The sequence below is a fragment of the Phocoena phocoena genome, chromosome 13, assembly GCF_963924675.1.
Source record: "Phocoena phocoena chromosome 13, mPhoPho1.1, whole genome shotgun sequence".
Lineage (NCBI taxonomy): Eukaryota > Metazoa > Chordata > Mammalia > Artiodactyla > Phocoenidae > Phocoena > Phocoena phocoena.
Genome location: NC_089231.1, coordinates 63,206,492 through 63,214,704, shown reverse-complemented (window position 1 = coordinate 63,214,704; position 8,213 = coordinate 63,206,492).

Below are 8,213 nucleotides of genomic sequence, written 5' to 3'. Positions count from 1 at the left end.
AGGGGGCCAGTGCGGCAGGGGCAGGTTGTGGTCACCTGCATGGTCTCCAGGGTGTCTGGGAAGCTGTGCAGGGGGACAAGGAAGGAGGCGGAGGGGTTGGAGAGAAAGAGCCCCCACTACCAATTGTTGCCTCAGCCCCCAAGGCAGCAGTGGCGGTGGCGTGGGGATGGGGGACGCTGATGCTCTGTGCCCAGAGATGCCGCCCCAAGCCTTGTCCTGGGGTGACGGGCTGGCCGGGCAGCAGGGTACAGCCACTGTTTTGGGGTGACCACGTGGTGCTGGCACAGAGAACAGGCCTGGAACCATCTCTGCCTCCCACAAGATCATCAAGGTGGACACACTGGACGTTTGCTTGCATGCTGGGGACAGGGCCTTGGATGGGTTCTCAGTGCAGGTTCTCCGGACTTGGGACTGGACCCCCAAGGCTTCTGTGCCTCAGCCCTGAGGGGCCCAGCCCTTTCTAAGGCCTTCAGGCCCCTGGGCAGCCACCCTACTCTTGGAACCAGGTCAGGGGTCTGGGCTCTGTCCTGGTGAGATGGGGTTTTGGGGTGCGGGACCAATTGCTGGGGTGGTGAAGTTGGCTGTCTGGGCTCTGGGGGTGGGCCTCAGAAGTCGGAGGGAAGTGGGTCAGTACTGGGGCATGAGTTGGGGGTTCCTGGTTTGGGGGATGCAGGCTGGAGGGGACACAGGCTCTCTCAACCCTGGGCTTTTGGGGCCTGAGCCTGGCTTCCTTCCCAGGCAGGCTGTCCCTTTAACTACAATTCCTGCATGAATGGGGAGATGTGATGAGGGGGTATCAGAGCCTCCCTTGGCCTGGCCCAGGACACACAGCTGGGAAGTGGACCGAGGTCACACTGTGCACCTGACCTTGGGGCTTCAACACCGACCATACGACCAGAGCCTCCAGTTGAGCCTGGGCTGCAGGGCCACAGCGGTGGGGATGGGGGGAGCCGGTGGGGGATGGAAAGGAGGCAGGCGCATAGTTGTGGGGTGCAGTCATCCCATCCACCCACCTGCACGGGGCTTCCATCATCCTCCCTGGCTGCCCATCCGGTCCCCTCCAGGGCTCCTCCAGAGGGCTCAGCTTCAGGGGAAGGTCGGACCTCCAGAGCCAGTATTCCAGGCCCCTGGCAACCCCAGCTTGTAGCCCTTGGCCAGAGTCTGCCCAGACATCCACAGTGGAAACTGATTTGGGGCCTTCCCCCTCCCCTCCCTACAGAGCAGAGACCAACACCCACCCCCCAGCTTTCTCTTGTGAATAGTCTCACTGTTGGGTCCTTTGTCTGAAGGTGGTTCAGCTGAGCACAGCGGCCAACACTTGTAGCAAACTCAGTCTCTTGTCTGGGCATCTCAGCTTCCCCACTACCCAAAAGGCCACCCACCCACCCAACCAGCAAGACGCACGTTTCTGCACCCACCAGCCAACTGTGACCACCAAACCCACCAGCTAACCAGCTCACAAACTTACTGACCATTCGAACACTTGTCACCTACTCTGCCCTCCCTTCTGGCACTGACCCTGAGATGCCCCAGGACCCTTGGATGCCCAGCGCAGCCCAGTAGGCAGTTAGCTGCTGGGGTCAGCTTTGGTCAACAGGAAGGGGCAGGTGGGTAATCCCCCTCCCTTGTTGTCAAGCCTGCTCTCTGCTGCCCTTCCCTCAACCCTCTCCGACTCCGGTCCCCTACCAACCACCCACAGCTTCCAAGCAGAGGAACCCACCGCCCACACACCTCCCCAGCCGACCCTGGCCCACTCCGGACTGTGCGGTGGAGCCCAGGTGCCTCCCAGGAGGCAATGTGAGGCATTCTTCCTAAGAAGTCCCCACGTCAGTGATAAAGGGCAGGATCACCCCTTGCTGATGTGCCATGAACCGCCCGCCATACAGGGAGACGTTCATTTATCTCAGGAACTGGGCGCAAGTTATAAAAATGGTAATTTCTTGGAGATTCAATTACGTGTTTTCACTGTTACCCTCAGTAATCAAGGAAACGATTTTTAAAGGAAGTCTGTGGGATGATAGGAATCTGGAGGGGAAGATCGGGCCGGGCGTTCGCTGGTTTGAGGACTGGGAGAAGGATGGTGTCTGCTGCGGGCAGGTGGGCAGAGTGGGGCTGGGCTGCTGGCCTCAGTCTTCCACCCAAGATGGGCCCATCTGGGACCCTGCCAGCCCACAGCAAGATGAAGTGATCCTAGGGCTGCCGAGGACGCCCACTCCCCGCCCAGCCCCTGGGCGGGCCTCGTCTGTCTCCCAGGGCCTCTGTGGGAACAGAAGTGGCTCCTTGTGGGGTTTGGGCTTGATTTTCCCCCAGTGATGTCTTGACTTTAAATAACAGCCCCAGGATTAATGGTGCTGGCAGCCAACAGCTCCAGGTGATTGGAAAAGGGTTTTATGGCCCCTCGGGTGAAATTGAACTTGCTTCCTACGTGTGTTTCTGAGGTGAGATTGTCCTCCCTGGCAAAGGCGGCAAGTTTCACGCTAATTACAGCGGCTCATCACCCACGCTGCCTGTGGTCGGGGCTGGGGTCACTGCCAGGTCCCCTAATCTCAGCAGATCCTGGTGCCAGTTCTGGGGAGGTGACCTCACCCAACCAGGGGCCAGGGAGGGGAGGCAAGGCTGGCCCAGCCAGTCACACCAGGGAGGGGGCTGGAAGGAGGCCCCAGCCTGTGGGGTGGGTAGTCTGGGCTCCCTCCCACCAGGCCCACAAGGTGGCCCTACCTGCCAGTGGTGACCCTGACAGCAGGGGGGGCGGTGCCCAGAATCCAAAAAGGGGACTTTTCCCAGAGTAATTACCTTTGATTCACTTGCAGTAAATACTAGGTTATTTTTTTCCTTTCCAATAATTGAACTTATTTATTTTTAACTAAGATTAAATGTTGTCTGTCAGCTCAAGATATACCACTGTGCTGTCAGGTCTGGTCTAGGCTCTCTTACCCGCTGCCTCTAGGGACAGCCCACAGGCAAGGATGGGGCCAGTGGCTGGGGTGGGGACAGTGGCCAAGACATTGTTTGTCTGGGAAACTCTGGGTCCTGGAGAACCAGTTTTCATTACCACTGCTGTCGCCATGAACATGACCATCATTATCATCACCTCTACCTCCACAGCTGCCGCCATTACCTCCTCCACCATCACCTCCACCCTCACCTCCACCACTACAACCACCATCACCTCCACCACCACCACCACACCACCACCACCACCACCTCCACCATCACCACTACCAACAACAATACCACAACCACCACCACTACAATCACCATCACCTCCACCACCACCACCACCACCACCATCACTACCATCACCTCCACCACCACCACTACCAACAATACCACAACCGCCACCACTACAACCACCATCACCTCCACCACCACCAACAACAACACAACCACCACAACCACCAACACCACCAATACCAACACCACAACCACCACCACCAACACCTCCACCACCACCAACACCTCCACCACCACCACAACCATCACCACCACCACCACCACCACCACCATCACCAATACAACCTCCATCCCCACCACCACCAACACCACCTCCACCAACACCACCTCCACCACCACCGTCACTTCCACCATGACTGCGATCACTGTGCCTGTGCCATCAGCACCACTGTCACAGCACCGTGTTGACAAGCCGATCGTGGGTTCAAACCTCCATCAGTCGGCACTAATCACTCCAGCACAGGCACCTTTATGCGGTTCTGATCACACCTGAGGGGAGGTTGGATGTGGCTGTCTGTGGGGGACATGTGGAGCGGGAGGGAGGCAGGCTTGGCAGATCTTGAAGGACTCGTGCTTTGGGGGACCCCAGCCCAAGGACACTCCCAGTGCCCTCTCCTGTCTCAACACTGACCCACATTCTCTCTTTGGCCACATGGGGGCAGAGGAACTGCTAGTCCTTCTGTCCGTCCACACCCATGTCACACAGGCTGGCCTCCCCAGGGCAAAGGAGGCCTGGACCAGATGCCCAGCTGTCCTCCCCTTCAGACCCCAGCCAGTGCTTGGGGAGCCAAGGGGCCGGGCTCTGGGCAGAGGTGGCCCTGGGCGAGAGAGCCAGAGCTGGACCAGTCTCCTGCCTCTGAGCTCGGTTTGCTTATATGAGATGGTGTGACACAGTGCCCTCTATGCAGCAGGCCATGAGGGCAGGGTGGGAAGATGCCCACGAAGGGCAGCAGGAGGGGCCGTGGACCAGCATTAGCCAGCGGCCTCACTGTGTCAACTTGCTGAGAACAGCGGGAAGTAAGCGGGGAGCTCGCACTCACTGTGGTTCTAGGTCACTGGTGTCACATAATGTTGCCACACAGTGCCAGCTTTGTCCCCGCTGGGATCCCCAGCACCAGTCAGCTGCCGGCACCACTGTCCTGCCCTCAGAGCCGACACACAGCGAGAGAGGGGCTGCTGGTGGCTCCTCCCTGGTCTGCTGGTCACAGGGCTGCAGCCAGAGTTCCTAGGGACACTGGATGGTGGTGGGGCTGAGTGGTCAGTGAGGCCTGCGGGGACACACAGGACTGGAGCTGACCTGGGACAGCAAGGCCCTCAGTGGCACCTGACCTGTGATGGGCACCCTCCTGGTTGACCTTGGTGCCAGGGCCTCAGAGAGGCTGGCGGGTGTGGGGTGGGCATGGACACCAGGAGTGGGCCACTCTCCTGTCCAGGTGTTCGGGGGCCCTAAGGGGAGCTTGGGCGGGCTGGGTCACGCCTGGGGCCCAGGACACACGCGTGGGGGAGCAACCCTGCCAGGGCGGCCCGGGGGGGGACCCCTCCCTGCCTCTTCCAGGCAGGGGGGAATATATCGAGGTGCATTAAACCTCCTTGTGTTTGGGAAATATTATTAACAATCAAAGATCTTAAATCTTTGCGACACTCCCGATGACCAGAAAATTAATATAAGAGCAGATAATAATTACTTAATGATTAATAATTACAATTAATAGATTTCAAAGTAATTGTGATAAAGAAAAAGTTAAATGAAAACCCATCAAATCTCTGATGCTCTGCACACTGCAGGAATCTTGGTGCTGGGGTGTGGGGGAGGGGTGGACAAGTCATCTGGGCCACGTATGGTTTCTCTGGACCCCTGAGCGGCCCAATTCCCGGGCCTGCACCCCAGGGGTGGATGTTACCCACACACAGATGGTGAGGACCCCACACTCGCCTGCAGAGAGGGATGTCTTGCCCAATCACTGGGCCTGGTGGGTGGAGCCTGTCTCCCTCCCTTGGGTGCTAGTGGAGTGGTTACAGTGTTGCCTCAGTGAGCCCATGAGTCTCTGCCCTGTGCCTATAGGTGTCCTGGGCCTCAGGGCTGGCAGGCAGGGACATCCTCTGCCCCCATTGGCCGATCCCTGGTCCTCCCATGGCCTGTAGACCCTCTGGGCCCTGGGAGTACCCCTCTGCTATCAGACTTACCCTGCCATCTCCTGGATCAGCCCACCAATTCTCACTAAAGTGTGAGTGGTTGCTCAGTGCTGCCCTAATCCTCTAGGCCTGCAGTCTCATGAAACCTTCACCTGAGGGAGAGGAATAGGGCAATTCCAGGCAAAGGAGGCCTGGTACTGGCTGCCCTGAGTTTCTGGATTCTCCCAGCCCTGGACAGCATGTCAGGAAGACCAGAGCCCTGGTAGGGGCAGGACCTGGGAATGTGCTGCCCTTCATGTCAGTCATTTTTTCTGGTCTTGGTTTCTGGTCCCACCTGGTGAGACTACCAGCTGACAGCACTCTGCAGCCCCCTCACCTTGGCCTCAAAGCAGGCCCACCTTAATTATGCCCCTCCTCCAAGTCATCACAGCTCCCAGAGCTCTCAAAGCCATGTTGTGCCCTAGCCAGGGCCAGTACTGTCTCTGCACAGCCTGCCAGAAGACGATGGTGGGACAGAGAGGTCCCCCAGCTCCTGCTCTGGGCAGGCAGATGGCCACTTAAACTTCTCTTGCAGCTTTTGTGAGGGTTTAAAGTTTTTCAAAACACAAGTTAGGAAAAGGTGGCAGCTGGAGGAACGAAGAGAAGATGGCAGCCCCACAGGGAGGGCTGGGTGGGGACCCCTGTCTCTCAGCACAGACAGACAGTCACCACACACGACAAGCGGACAGATGCGGTCCTGGTGTTGGCTTCCGCTTCCCCCGCTGTGGAGCGCTCCCCTCCCTCATCAGCCCTGTTCCAAGGGCACCCCTGGATGGGTAAACTGAGGCCCCAAGAGGTTCAGGGCTGCCCAAGGTCCCAAAGGCCCTGCGCCCAGCCCAGGCCCTCATATTCAGATCCTCTTGACCTCTGGCCTGGGGTCACTGCTCTGAGTGTCCCTCAGTGTCCCCTCATTAGGCCCGTCATGGTTCCCTTCTGAGTTCAGCGGCTCTGAGGCCATTAGCGGGATCGCAGCTCCTCCAAACTCAATTGCTCATTAAGGCTCCTCCACGGGCCCACTCTCCTTCTGCTCCTGGCGAATGGCCTTCCCAGGGCAGGCGTTGGCTGTCCACCCACGCGAGCACCCAGTGGCCTTGGCCCTGACCCATGGGCGACACAGTGGGGTGGGCGAGTCTGCCCACCACCCGCCCTTCCCGCCTCTGCCTGTCACCACCCCACCCACGACTCCTTGCATCAGCCGGGAAGGGACTGATGACCTCGGGCCGGGCTGTTCCAGGATGCACCCCAACCAATCCCAGGAGCCAGGAGGGGGCTGGGAGGGGCCTGGTCCCAGTCTCTGCTCTGTAACTGGGGCTACCTACCCCAGGTCTCAGTTTCCTTGTCTGTGAAGTGGGTTTGGGTAGCCGTGAGGCACTGACCTTGATGCTGAATTTCCTGTTTCCCAGGGTCCTTGGGGCCCAAGCCGTCCTGAGGGCAGCCTCCACGCAGCCCTGGGGCAGGGGTGCAGGATGTGCTCAGATTCTGTCCCCAGCTTCCCTCTCACTGTGAGGAGACCGAGTCCCACTGTGGGCCCAGGTCGGAGCAGAGGCTGCCTCTGCCCCCAGGGGAGGGGTGGAGAGTAGGGGTCAGGGCAGACCCCGAGGGCAGAGGACCAAGGCCGTACTCGGACACATTAGTTGTGGGCAGTGCCTGTGCTGTGGACCCCACCTCGGCTCCCCTGCTGAGGTCAGAGGCTGGGGGTGGGGTGCTGCCCATGGCTGCCCCTGGCCCAGCAGCAGAGGCTCGGCTGGTAAAACGTGTGGGCTCAGCCAGAGGTGGATGGAGCTGGGGGTCCCCAGGGCAATGGCGTGGGTAGTACTTGGGCCCCTGCCCCGAGGCCTGGACACCACTGGGGTCCTCGGTGCTCAGGGGCCCACCCCCCTGCAGCCTGGCGGAGCCCCCTGAGGGCTCGATGACTCCCTGTTAGTCTTCAGGGATTCGGAGTGAGACTGGTGATTCAGTGGTCTGCCTAATTAGGCATCCTCATTAATAATCCATTCCTGCTAATGACCTTCTCTCCTCCATGACATTAAAACTGTCAGTGGGCTGGTGGGTAGAGAGAGGCAGCCAGGAGGCCTGGGGTCCCCAGGGGTGGGGCGCTGGGGGAGGCTGGGTGGGGCTGTGCGCAGTGTCCCTGCTCCCGGCATTGTCATGAGACGCTCTGGAGGGTGGGTGGGGCTGGGCAGGGAACCCAGGTGAGGCCTCTGCGTCCTGTGGTCAGCAGGCGTGGGTTGTGGTCTATGGCTGGGGTGACCCAGGCCCTGGGTGGAGAAGCCTGGGGATGGTGGAAACGACAGGATGAGGTTTGGAGGGAAGGAGGCTTGGAGCACATTTTTGGGGCAATCCCATGAAGTGATGGATAGAAGTAATGGCAGCCCTTCCTGTGGAGCAGGGCCTGGGCCACGGGGCAGGGGGCAGATGAGGAAACGGGTCGGATGGGGAGGCACCCAACACCGACCACTTCCTACCCACCCAGGCTCTTCCCCCAGGATCCAATCCCCACCAGGCCAATTCTGCCCACGGGCTGAGAATCATAGCAGATTGAGGACAGAGGACACGGTAGCTCTGAGGGGTGATGGGGGAGTCAGGCCAAGGCCCAAGGACGCCCAGGTGCCATCCCTGCCCACCTCTGGGGCAGGCCGGCCGCAGTCCTGCTCCCACTGTCCCCTCGGCAGCACAGAAAGGAGTCCTCTGTCAGGTACAGTCACAAAACTTCTAAGACTTAATTAAAATCAAGCTCCAATTACTCAGATGCCATTGACTCGGGTCTCGACCGGTGGGGAAAATATGATCATCATTATGGGAAACAT